At 45.9% G+C, this 13,720-nt stretch overlaps 1 long non-coding RNA gene across 1 annotated transcript in view; it reads left to right on the top strand.

The window, feature by feature from the left end:
• The window catches only part of LOC140105585 (uncharacterized), a 72,458-nt gene that overhangs the window by 37,611 nt on the left and 21,127 nt on the right, over nucleotides 1–13,720 (top strand). The gene's annotated exons all lie outside the window — the stretch shown is intronic.

Here is a 13,720-nt window from a genome sequence, read left to right as displayed (position 1 = left end):
CAGCCTTTGCTATGGATATGTGCGCCACTAAGCGCAGAACACAGCGGTCGCAAGTCTCACTACAAATTGCTCAGAATTGGCAAGTACATGCACTGCAGAAACTACAGCCACCAGCAGATCAACCAGAAATCAAATATATAGAACGCTACTGTAGGCTTCAAGAAGCTATTTGTATTCTCCTATGGCTATTTTCTAGCCAAGTATCAAAGGAAGCACACTACTATGCCAGATGAGATGACACTGAGTTATTGCCTAATAGAAATCCAACCCCTACTGAATTTTGCCACTTCAGCCTTTGCTATGGATATGTGCGCCACTAAGCGCAGAACACAGCGGTCGCAAGTCTCACTACAAATTGCTCAGAATTGGCAAGTACATGCACTGCAGAAACTACAGCCACCAGCAGATCAACCAGAAATCAAATATATAGAACGCTACTGTAGGCTTCAAGAAGCTATTTGTATTCTCCTATGGCTATTTTCTAGCCAAGTATCAAAGGAAGCACACTACTATGCCAGATGAGATGACACTGAGTTATTGCCTAATAGAAATCCAACCCCTACTGAATTTTCCCACTTCAGCCTTTGCTATGGATATGTGCGCCACTAAGCGCAGAACACAGCGGTCGCAAGTCTCACTACAAATTGCTCAGAATTGGCAAGTACATGCACTGCAGAAACTACAGCCACCAGCAGATCAACCAGAAATCAAATATATAGAACGCTACTGTAGGCTTCAAGAAGCTATTTGTATTCTCCTATGGCTATTTTCTAGCCAAGTATCAAAGGAAGCACACTACTATGCCAGATGAGATGACACTGAGTTATTGCCTAATAGAAATCCAACCCCTACTGAATTTTGCCACTTCAGCCTTTGCTATGGATATGTGCGCCACTAAGCGCAGAACACAGCGGTCGCAAGTCTCACTACAAATTGCTCAGAATTGGCAAGTACATGCACTGCAGAAACTACAGCCACCAGCAGATCAACCAGAAATCAAATATATAGAACGCTACTGTAGGCTTCAAGAAGCTATTTGTATTCTCCTATGGCTATTTTCTAGCCAAGTATCAAAGGAAGCACACTACTATGCCAGATGAGATGACACTGAGTTATTGCCTAATAGAAATCCAACCCCTACTGAATTTTGCCACTTCAGCCTTTGCTATGGATATGTGTGCCACTAAGAGCTAAACACAACGGTAGCAAGTCCCCCTGCTAATTCCTCACAAAATGGTAAAAGATGCAAATTAAAATAAAAAAAGTAGAACGTTATTGTAGCCCTAAGAAGGGCTGTTGGGTTCTTTGAGAATCACTCCTGCCTAACAGTAAGCTAATAGAACACCCTAACGCTTTCCCTGACCAGCAGCAGCTCTCTCCCTAGCGGCATCCAGAGACAGAATGATCCGAGCAGCGCGGCCAGCGGCTAGTCTATCCCAGGGTCACCTGATCTGGCCAGCCAACCACTGCTATCGACGTGTAAGGGTACCACGTCATGCTGGGTGGAGTGCAGAGTCTCCTGGCTTGTGATTGGCTCTGTTTCTGGCCGCCAAAAAGCAAAACGGCGGGAGCTGCCATTTTCTCGAGCGGGCAAAGTATTCGTCCGAGCAACGAGCAGTTTCGAGTACCCTAATGCTCGACCGAGCATCAAGCTCGGACGAGCATGTTCGCTCATCTCTAGTAATTTTCCTTTTACCAAATTCCTGATGCTCTCATTTTGCACCACTGCTAGTGATTAGCTGCAACTTTCATAAGCCACTGTTGAGATATTGTTGGTGGAGGCCATAGACATAGAGGTCATGTCGAAAAAGGGATGGTATCCATTATTCATTTTTTGTATTTGAAAATGTTTTAAGTCTATACCAGTTGTCACGGTTACACCCGCGATCCTTGGTATGGATCACGGGTGCACCCGTGTCCTATCATGTGGCGCCTTCCCCCAGGGCCCATACTCACCTCTCCTGGCTCCGAATTCTGCGGCGGTCCCGTCCTGGTCCCACGCTGGCTTTCTCCGTAGGCCACGCTCCTGCTGCTTTCCGAGGACGGGCTCTAGCTGCTAGGGCGCGCATGCGCCCGCTCTCCAGCAGCTTAAAGGGCCAGCGTGCTCCTAATTGGTGCTGGCATTCTTGGCTCTGCTACATAATACGGCGGCTCCCAGCATCCCCAGCCGGATCTTCAAGTCCTTCCACTGAAGTGAAAGCCTCCTGTGCGTTTCCAGATGCCTCCGTGTTTTCCGTGTTCCTGTGGCATTCCTGTGTTCCTGTGGAGTTCTTGTGGTGTTCCTGTGGCGGTCCTGTGTTCCTGTGGCGGTCCTGTGTTCCTGTGGCGGTCCTGTGGCGTTCTTGTGACGTTCCTGTGTTGCTGTGGTGGTCCTGTGTTCCTGTGGTGGTCCTGTACTCCTGTGGCGGCCCTGTACTCCTGTGGAGGTCCTCTACTCCTGTGGCGGTCCTGTGTTCCTGTGGCGGTCCTGTATCCCAGCCGCAGCAAGACTATACTGCTTTGCGGTGGGCTTTGCGGCTAGTATCATCATCCCCCGTGGTGGTCCAAGGAGTCCACTGACTTTAGCCTCAAGAGACTCTTCCCACACCTCCGTGCATGACAGTAAGATCCGGCCCTGGACTCCGCCAAGGTCTTGTATCCTGCTAAAGCCATGGACTGTGCTAAGGATCCACGTCGGCTACTGGCTGACCTTCCAAGCACTATCGCCCAGCAGTCTCAAGAGATTGCTGCCCAAAAAGAACTCCTGGACAAACTTGCTGCCACCCTTCGACTGATGATTGCCTCCCAGCAGCAGGCTCCCTCGACTCCTCCTCCTGTTGCTTCAGTCACCCCGCCTTGTTTTCCGACAGTAGACGCTGGACCTGAATTTTTTATGCCTAACAAATTTGATGGTGTTAAGGTAAACCTAGCTGATAGATCAAATCCTGTCATTTCTACGTGTCTTATTTTCCTAAAAAGTTCTCTAATAGAAACAATGAACTCAAGATGGCGCCGAGACAGAAACATTTTGAGGCTAAGGAATGTCAACATGACCTCAATGTGCGACAGCAGGGAAGTTCTCCAATCAAGAGACTTCATAAATTACCTGCTTGTATGTATAAAAACCGGCCTCCCAGCGTGTAGTTTCGTACCCCCTGAAGAAGCGTGGGCGAAACGCACGTTGGGGAGTCCGGGAGGCAGCCACAGACGACGTATAATGGGTAGGACACTTGTCTTTTACTTAGTACTGAGGTGTGACTCATATTGAATTTGTATACCCTGTTGTACATCTATGTGGATATTTGTCTCTCCGGACCTTTTTTGTTTTGGATTTCCTCTGCACAATTCATATTGTTTTAATTCATGACAATACAATTTTGTGTTGTCTTGTGTGTACAATAAAGATTATATGTATTGATTTTATAAGAACGTTGTAACTCTGTTTCTCTGCGGTAGTATACAAGAGACTTCATAAGCTGGGAACTCTCCTCCCCTTATGATTTTTTTTCCCTATTTTTCTTTATAGATTTGTGAAACCAAATAAACCTGCGCAGTGCTGATTTTTGCCCTAGGCAACAGTATTAGCAAATCTTGCATCAGCAATTTGTCATCCTATGCACGCTTATTGATTAGATACGCAGCCAACGCACACTAAAAGAGGATATCTTTAATCCTACCCCAACAATGCAATTTTTGCAGGAGCTTTGTTGCCCAGTGCTCACTGCACATTAAACTGACGTCCTCCCAGTTCACCACCAAACACACTAAGCTGGCATTTGTTTTCCTCTGCAGCTTCCCAGTGCTGCTCCAGCGGCTTCCCAAGAGTCGCCCCAGTCTGCGGTTTCCCAAGGGCCACTCCAGCCTCCGGCCAAAAGACGTTCTAGACGTCCTCAAGATATCCTCGGCTTGTTCCATGCCAGGTCCAAGCACCACGTGGTTTGTCCTGTCTTCACTGTTCCTGCTCTCCTCCTCAGGTGTCTCATCACCAAGAAGAATTGGAGGAAGCGGAGGAAGAAGAAGAAAAGGAGGCCGAAGAAGAAAAGAAGAGGGGCCCTAAAGGAGGGGGGGTACTGTCATGATTACACCCGCGATCCTTGGTTCGGATTGCGGGTGCACCCGTGTCCTACGATGTGGTGCCTTCTCCTCCGGGCCTGTACTCACCTCTCCTGGCTCCGGATTCTGCGGCGGTCCCGTCCTGGTCCCACGCCGGCTTCCTCCATAGGCTTCGCTCCTTCTGCTTGCCTAGTCAGCGTGCTGCTAGGGCGCGCGCACCGACTCTCCAGGAACTTAAAGGGCCAGCATCATACTAATTGGCGCTGGCATTCTCGGCTCTTTAAATTGTACAAAAAAATAGGGATGCCCAGAATGTATAACAATAAGTAAATATTTTATTGAAAATTAAGGTACATACATTTAAAAACATTTAAAATGCACTAATTGTGCAATAACAAACCAGTAAATCCCGTGCCTATTTAATGTTAGCTATAGTGTTATGGATAAATATCATCAGCAATAAACAAATAAAGTCAACAAGTAATGGATAGTAGGTCCACAAGTGTGGTATGAATTGATAAGCTGTATGATAGGTCAGATCATAGTTACCTGTATAACATAAGTACAGGAGCTGGGCACCGGGAACTGGAGAGATCCCCATTCTCGGCTCTGCTACATAATCCGGCAGCTCCCAGCATCCCTGGCTGGATCTTCAAGTCCTTCCACTGAAGTGAAAGCCTCCTGACAATTCCAGATGCCTCCTTGGTTCCTGTGCGTTTCCAGACGCCTCTGTGTTTCCAGTGTTCCTGTGGTATTCCCCTGTTCCTGTTGTATTCCCGTGGTCCTGTGTTCCTGTGGTATTCCTGTGGCGTTTCTGTGTTCCTGTGCTGTTCCTGTGCCGTTCCTGTGGTGGTCCTGTGTTCCTGTGGCGGTCCTGTACTCCTGTGGCGGTCCTGTGTTCCTGTGGTGGTCCTGTATCCCGGTGGCCATCCTGAGGTCCTGCCATCCTGAGGTCCTGCCATCCTGAGGTCCTGCCATCCCGAGGTCCTGCCTACCTGAGGTCCTACCTACCCCGTTTCTGTACCATGGCTGCCACCGTGGGCCTAGTCGCACCCGTGGAGCGACCTGATGTGGCCCCGCTGCAGCAAGACCATCCCGCTTTGTGGCGGGCACTGGCAGAGACCAGGGGTCCACTTGGGGTTGCAGCTAGTACCATCATCCCCCGCGGTGGTCCAGGGAATCCACTGATTTTAGCCTCAAGAGACTCTTCCCACACTTGCGTGCGTGACACCAGTTACTAGCAGTTATTAGTTGTGGGGTTCAAGGACCACTTTCTACTTTATGACAAATCTAATTCATATTTTTTCAATCCATCTCCCTCTTTTACACCTTCAGTAAGGACAGTAACAGTTAATATGTTCTTTGTATTTGTGACTGAGTGGCATTATACCTCAGTGTGAAGGATAATTGGATTGAGGAAGAAACTGCCAAGGAATTTTGCAGCGTCCAACAGAAGCTTTAAAGGATTCAAATGCAAATAGGATATTTACGTAGATGACACAAATACCACTGCTGACACAGCAGGAGACAGGAAACTGCTGTAACATGAATTTTTAAAATTATTCAGAACCTTAAATATTTTTTGAAAAACTTTTGAATGCAGAAAATTAAAGCACTGAAGCATCAACAAGAAAGTGCTTTCATTCTGAAATCTCACTTCAACATCACCACAGCCCACTTTCATTTTTTAAAAAAAACTTTATATTTGGTTCACAGGAGAAGGTACATTAGAGCTGATTATTTTTTCATTACTTTTCTATATAATAATTACTATTAATACGTTTCCCATATTAAAGGGACTTACCCATGAAAGAAAGTTCTCAATTTTAACCCCCAGTGATGTTTACACAATAAAGATCATTTTTAACCAATTACAATTTTACAAAGGATTTTGCTGTTTTTGCTCCTATCAATCAGTGATGGTCAGTGAAATATTCCAGAGTGTGGGTGGGGATTCTCTAAGCAGACACTTCATGATTCCTATGTACTATGAGATGCTGTGTGCTGACAATGTGCTTAAATTATCCATGGTACAGGATTTATTTACACTTTCATTTAGCTTTTGAACATTCTACTAGCATCTGACACATAGAAAAAGAGAGATGGGACAGATCAGAGTCATGAGATGAATATAAGACACAATGACACACTCAGCTCTGCTACCTCACCTAACCAGTAAAACATACAGTCACCCCTGCTATGCCCCCCCTTCTCATATCCAGAGCTTATCTTATCTGTAGAGTTTGTAGAGAAGGTCTCTACACGCTGCTGCTGGACAGAAAGTACTGCTCTCTGCCTCCTGCCCTTGCAGTACAAGAGAAGCTATTCATGTCAGAGGAATCTGCCCCACCATAGACTGGAGTTTATGGTCATAATCAGGGACAATTATATAGACGGGTTGGAATTATATCTGCTGATTGATCAATTGCCTTGTGTTTTAGGGGGAACCCAATGTGCATGCTCTCTGTAAACATAGAGAAGGAAAAACTGTTCCTATACTGGGGGATCGCTTATATATTTTAAATCTATAGCATGAATAACACAAAACCCACACAAAAGGGTATTTTTATGCTATAAGTAGTGCATATTTTTGCTTTTAAATAAAAAGTGGTCTTCTAGTACTTTTGCTACAAATAGACATAGCACCAAATGTCCCTGTACACACTTACAAGTATATTCCATATTTTATTGGGTCTGAAGACTGCAACACACTATGGTAATTTTACCAGACCACTTGCACTTACCTCATTTGACTTATGTACCTGAAGACTTGTGGCCCTGCAAAAGGGAAGCATAGCAAGAATTAGGTAGTCCATGTATCTCCCAACAGCTTAACTTTAAATAAATACTGTTTGGGTGTCGCAGACTTCATTTAATCTCTCTGTGACTTCACACAATGTGATGAGCCTGTGCCAGCTGCAGGGTTCTGGTTGTTACACGCACGGGGTAGGTAGAACTTTCAGCTCTTGTTCAACGGAAATTCTAAACTGATAATCAAAACCAAATGATCAGTGTCAGAATGTTGTTTTGATAGAGACATGAAACAGCCAGAATCATCAGATAAATTGGCTAAAAATATAACTCAAGGTACACAAAATTTCTTAAACAAAATTAAGAAATGTGCCAAAAACCAGGATATTGTTCAGATAAATGAATAAATAAACATGAACTCTTTTAACCCCTTATCATCGACACTAGTTTTCAGCTCAATGACCAGACTCGATTTTTCAAATCTGACATGTCTCACGATAATTGGTTATAACTTCGGAACACTTTAACATATCCGGGTGATTTTGAGACTGTTTTCTCGTGACACATTGTACTTCATGCTACTTATAAAAGTTAAGTGATAAGTTTTGCAAAAATTTGTAAAAATTCTTCATTTTCCAAGTTTGAAATGTTCTGCTTTCCAGACAGGAAGTAAAACTACCCAAAAAGTAGGATAATTAACATTTATGGAATGTCTGCTTTATGCTGAGATGATATTTTATGCGTCCTCTCATTTTTCTAGGATGTTATGAGGCGCAGAACTTAAGGTGCCATTTTTCTCATTTTCATGAAAATTGCCAAAACTCGCATTTTGAGGGACAACTCAGCTTTTAAGTGACTTTGAAAGGCCTAAATAATAGTAAAACCCCATAAATTACCCCACTATAGAAACTTCACCCCTCAATGTATGTAAAACAACTTCTATTAAGTCTATTAACCCTTTAAGTGTTTCACATGGGTAAAAACAATATGGACCTGCGATTTAGAAACTTTAGAATTTTTTGGGAAAATACATTCATTTAGGCCAAAACTGATCGTTTCATAGTAAATTAAATGATGAAATCCACTGCAACTTTTGATGCCCAATTCCTCCCGAGTGTCCTGTTACCCCATATGTGGTGGTAAACTGCTTTATGGGCGCACGGCCGGGCATGGAATGAAAGGAGGTGCCATTCACAGCAGCAGCAATACACAGCCATTTGTATTGTCACATTGTACGACCTATACATTTTTTTTTTTTTTTTTGGTAATGTGAGCATATGAGGGCTTGTTATTTACGGGATGAGATACAATGTATAGATAATTCATTTTGGGAGTCTAAAACTTATTCATAAGATTTTATTAACTATTTCAAAGGGGACACAAACAAAATTATCAATTTTTATTTTGGATTTTTAGCATTCCGCCCCCCCCCCCCCCCCGCTCACTGTAACGTAAAAATAATATTTTATCTTTATTCTCTGGTTCACAATGATTGCGGTGATACCTCATTTATATAGTTTTTTTTATCTTTGCTCAATTTTCCTGACCAAAACCAATATTGGAGAAAATCGCATTGTTTGGTATGAGACCCACGATGGCAGCCAAGGTAACTAATGCAGGAAACAGTCACAACCTGGGATGACAGCCGGAATGCAGAGGAACACTGGTAACGCTGGTACAGACTGAAGACACTGCTGGGAAGGAACCCTGGAAGGCACAGCAGGAGCATGGGATGGCTGGAGGACAGGAGCATGGGAATCATCCACAGGACACGGACCACAACCTGAACATCAGGACGAACTTCAACCTGAAGAAGGACTGACTTAGTGCGGTACTGGACCAGATCAGGCAAAATCTGTCCATCAATGGACGATATGGATAAAGGGTTTTTGAGAGGAAACACTGGAATGTGATCCCGGGAGACCAGAGCAGCATCCCCGCAGAACCAGAACCCTTGCAGTGGAGCATTGTTACCAACACTGAGGAGTACGGGCACTATAAAGCGTGCAGATCCCATATTCTTACCTAGGGAAGTTTGTCCTAGAACTCCAAGGTGTTGGTGTCTCCTAGACGTTTAAGGATGGATAGGACACATCCTGATGAAATGCTGGGGACTAGCACAGTAAAGGCAAAGGTTCTCCTGGAGACGTCTGGAACATTCCTCAACGGTGAGACGGGTACTGTCGACTTGCATAGATTCCAATTGAGACTGTGCAGCTGGAGACCAGAGTGGCTTTTGGAACAGTGGAGTCTGGAGCGGCTATTGGAACACTGGGGTCTGGAGCGGTTTTTGGAACACTGGCGTCAGGTGAGGCAAGCGTGGAAGCCAGACTTGAGGTTGTCCATGGAGCAATTCTCCAGCATGCTCCGTGAACTGCACATCTATCCGAGTGACCAGAGTGATGAGACCTCTCAGGGTAGCAGGCAGATCACGGGCAGCTAGTGCGTCTTTTACCTGGGAAGATAGTCCTTTCTTGAAGGCTGCAGAAGAGGTCGCATAACTCCAGGAGAACTCAGACGCTATGGTGCGGAACTTGATGGCATATTCGCACACGGACCAGTCTCCTCGGTGCAAGTTCAGCAGCGCCACCTGAGCCGAGGAAGCTCGAGCGGGCTCCTCAAAGACGGACCGCAACTCAGCCAGGAACGCAGCAAGGGTGGTCGTGACTAGGTCTCCCTTGTCCCATAGAGAAGCAGCCCAGACCAAGGCCTCCCCGGAGAGTAAACAGAGAACAAACGCCACCTTTGAAAGTTTGGTGGTGAACTGGGATGGCATTATTTCAATGTGTAGTGAGCACTGAGAAACAAAACTCCGGCACAATTTGGGGTTGCCAACAAATTTTTCAGGCATAGAAAGTCTGGAGGCAACTTTGCCTAGAAGTTCTCCATGATAGGCAATTTTCTGGGACTGCCGGTCAACACTGGAGAGCTCAGCCAGAAAGCGACGTGGTTCCTTGGCAAGGTCTGATTCCTTGCAGGGATCCATGGCCGGATCCTACTGTCACAGTTCGTGAAGGACGATCCATCTGAGAGTCTCTTTGGGAAAAGTCTGTGGACCCTCTGGCTCTTCGCGGGGGAAGGTATGAGACCCGTGGTGGCAGCCAAGGTAACAAATGACCGAAACAGTCACAACCTGGGATGATAGCAGGAACACAGAGGAACGCTGGTAACACTGGTACAGACTGAAGGACTGGTACAGACAGGCTGGAGGACAGGAGCATGGGAAGGAACCACAGGATTCGGACCACAGGATTCTGACCACAGGATACGGACCACAGGATTCAGACCACAGGATACGGACCACCGGACACTCAATTACAAGACCAGCTCAGACACTTCCTGCCGGCAAGCAGCAGTGTGCAGAGATGTACGCTACAAACTACAGATAAGATAGATATTTATAGCAGAGGAAGGAGGTTTAGCATAGCTGAATCTGTGTGTTACAGCTGAGATGTAACGAGCTGGAGTGTGTCATTTTGTTTTACATCCATCTCATGAAACTCATCTGATCTCTGATCTGTCTCATCTCTCTGTGTCAGATGCTAGTAGAATGCTCATAACCAAAATAAAAGTGTAGATAAACCCTGTACCCTGATAATCTAAGCACATTGTCAGCTCACAACATCCCATAGCACAGAGGGATCAAAGAATTTTATACTGACCAACACTGAGTTTTAGGAGCTAAAACATCAATAAAACTGAGTAAAATTGTTAAGGAATGGGTTAAAATGATCTTTATTGTGTAAACTTATTGTGTGTATTAAAATTTGAGAGCTTTCTTTCATGAGCATATCCCTCTAAAAAACTTTATTTAATTGCTTTTGTTGTGTTTTTAATATGTTCCCCAAAAATTAATACGTGAATTAGCTCATACTAGGAAACATTTTATCTGCTCTGATCAGAGCTAGCATTTTTCTGCCTGAGCCGAAACTTAAAATGCTGCCCCCCACCCGCATGCGCCCGATGATGCTACCTCACACACTTGTAGTTAGTGGCACAGGTATTAGTGACATCTAGTACCTAACAGGTGATCAGCTCCATCAAGAAGAGGACTTCGTACGATTTCTCCCTACCATGGTTTTTCATGCTGAATTCACAGTTAAACTACTTCCTCTCTACGCAGCACAACTCGACACGGCACCCCTAAAAATACCACAATCACTTACAGTATAATGGAGCATGTTCCTAATGTATATTATCTTCACAACATGACTGAACACACTATTCCTCAAAAAAAACATCCTTTATATAGTCACCAGAATAAATAATAGTATATATGGCTCCCACAATTTATTAGGTGCCCTAATTTAGCCTCCCCCTACATACACAGCAACCACCACCCTTGTATACACAGCCTCCAGTCCCCTGTATACACAGCATCCTGCCCCCCTGTACACACAGCCTCCGCCCCCCTGTATACACAGCCTCCAGCCCCCTTGTATACACAGCCTCCAGCCCCCATGTATACACAGCCTCCAGCCCCCATGTATACACAGCCTCCAGCCCCCATGTATACACAGCTTCCTGCACCCCTGTATACACAGCCTCCTGCACCCCTGTATACACAGCCTCCTGCACCCCTGTGTACACAGCCTCCAGCCCCCATGTATACACAGCCTCCAGCCTCCATGTATACACAGCCTCCAGCCCCCCATGTATACACAGCTTCCTGCCCCCCTGGATACACAAACCTCCAGCCCCCCAGGAAACATAAATGTCAAGTTGATCAGGGGGGTAGCCGCAATAAAACTCTTATAGACTCTTATAGTACTTTAAAGTATTTTTTGCACAGATTTTGGAATTGTGAAGAGGATAGTGAACTGTAATACTTTTCTTTCATTTTTAATTCACTCATAGTTTTTGCATCCTACAGCTTTAAAACATCACCTGAGTGGTCCTTTATGCCTTCATATTTTCCCTTAGGTTTTCATACCATGGTGTGACAGATGCTACAGGTAATAGGGTCTCTACACTGCTGTATGGGCAGCGATGCCGCGAGCATTAGCTCTCACATTCAGTGCGTTTGTTTTCCAGAATTTTTCCGTGCTAAAATGCTCTCTCTCCTGGTTGGGCACAGAGATCACCTCACATTACTCACACTACGATTGACAGTTTGGTTCATAACAAAAAAACAGGACATTTCTAGTCACAAAACCTTCTTTTGTATGATGTCAAGTGGTCCTGCTGGCCTTTGCAGTTGTTTTTTTTATCATCTTGTGGTCCATAAGTTTAATGTTACATTGGTGCATTCACATCACATAAAATTGTCCTTTCAATGGAACAATTTAAATGAATAATTTTAGGGTTAAAAGAAATAGTGGAGGTTTCACATGGACAGTATCCTGGGCAGGACCTTGCAGGCATTTACTATGGACAGCCCTAGGGTTCAGATCCCAGGGTTACCACAGCAACAGTCAGCATTCCCCGAAAACACTGTGTGGGGTGCCGATTGAGCAGGAAATCTCCCTGCAGCCATTTAAATGCCTTGATCGCTCCCACCACAGCATTTAAAGGGTTAACACCTGCAATAGGAGCTCACTCTGACTGCAGGTTTTACACAGGGATGTCAGGGGTAGATTATTGCTGACATCCCGTGTTTCCTGTTGACCGTTCAGCTCCGATGCAGAGCTTGAACAGCATAGGCTCCACGAAGTACTATTATGGCATGGAGTTCTATTAAAAAAAAATTTACATTTTGTCTGTTTTTCCTTCGCAATTAGCCCATTAAAGGCTCTAGGAGAGCTACAAAATGGATGGCCGATTTGTGCCAAATTCACGACTTTTTAAAACTCCTCTCCATTTTTTACTTCTGACAACATGCTAGACAGATTTATGAAGTGCGAGTTTTTGAAAACTTTAAATTTAGACGCAAATCAACCCCAGTTCCCTCCTGGTGTAGGAAAATCTTAGGCAGGCGGGGCTAGGACTCTTGGACTTTAGATGTCAGTGGTCGCAGGTCCGTAGCTGTAGAAAACTGGAGCGACGTCCATAGCCGTGGGAGCAGGACCGGGTCTCCGGGTGTCAGAGACACCCAGGGACTCTAGGGAGTCCCTAGGGAGAAGGGAGAAGGGTGGGAAATGCATTGATCACAGACCCCCCCTCAGTATATTGCCAGCAAGTCCCCAGTAGTATATAGCCAGCCTGCCCCCAGTAGTATACAGCCAGCCCAGCCTGCCCCCATTAGTATACAGCCAGCCCAGCCTGCCCCCAGTAGTATACAGCCAGCCCAGCCTGCCCCCTGTAGTATACAGACAACCCAGCCTGCCCCCTGTAGTATACAGCCAGCCCAGCCTGCCCCCTGTGGTATACAGCCAGCCCAGCCTGCCCCCAGTAGTATACAGTCAGCACAGCCTGCCCCCAGTAGTATACAGCCACCTGAGCCTGCCCCCAGTAGTATACAGCCACCCCAGCCTGCCCCCAGTAGTATACAGCCAGCCCAGCCTGCCCTGTGTAGTATACAGCCAGCCCAGCCTGCCCCCAGTAGTATAGAGAGAGCCCAACCTGCCCCCAGTAGTATACAGCCAGCCCAGCCTGTCCCCACTAGTATACAGCCAGCCAAGCCTGCCCCGTGTAGTATACAGCCTGCCCCCTCTAGTATACAGCGAGCCCTGCACTAAAAAACCCCAAAAAACTTATATACTCACCCTCCGGTGACCCTGAAGCGCAGCGCTGCTCCTCCAATGTCAGCACGGGTCCTCTTCTGTCTTCTATCTTCTTTTGTCTTCCGCAGGGCGCCACCATGCTCTGTCTGGCAGGCACATACTATAACGCGGCCGTTGCTGACGTCATACTATGCGACGGCCGGGAGAAGAACATTGCGGCGCCCTGTGGAAGACAGAAGACAGATGAAGATAGAAGACACAAGAGGACCCGCGCTGACATTGGGGGAGCAGCGCTGCGCCTTGGGGCCACCGGAGGGTGAGTATATAAGTTTTTT

The sequence above is a fragment of the Engystomops pustulosus genome, chromosome 11 (genome assembly GCF_040894005.1).
Source record: "Engystomops pustulosus chromosome 11, aEngPut4.maternal, whole genome shotgun sequence".
NCBI lineage: Eukaryota > Metazoa > Chordata > Amphibia > Anura > Leptodactylidae > Engystomops > Engystomops pustulosus.
This window is presented reverse-complemented; position numbering and strand designations above follow the sequence as displayed.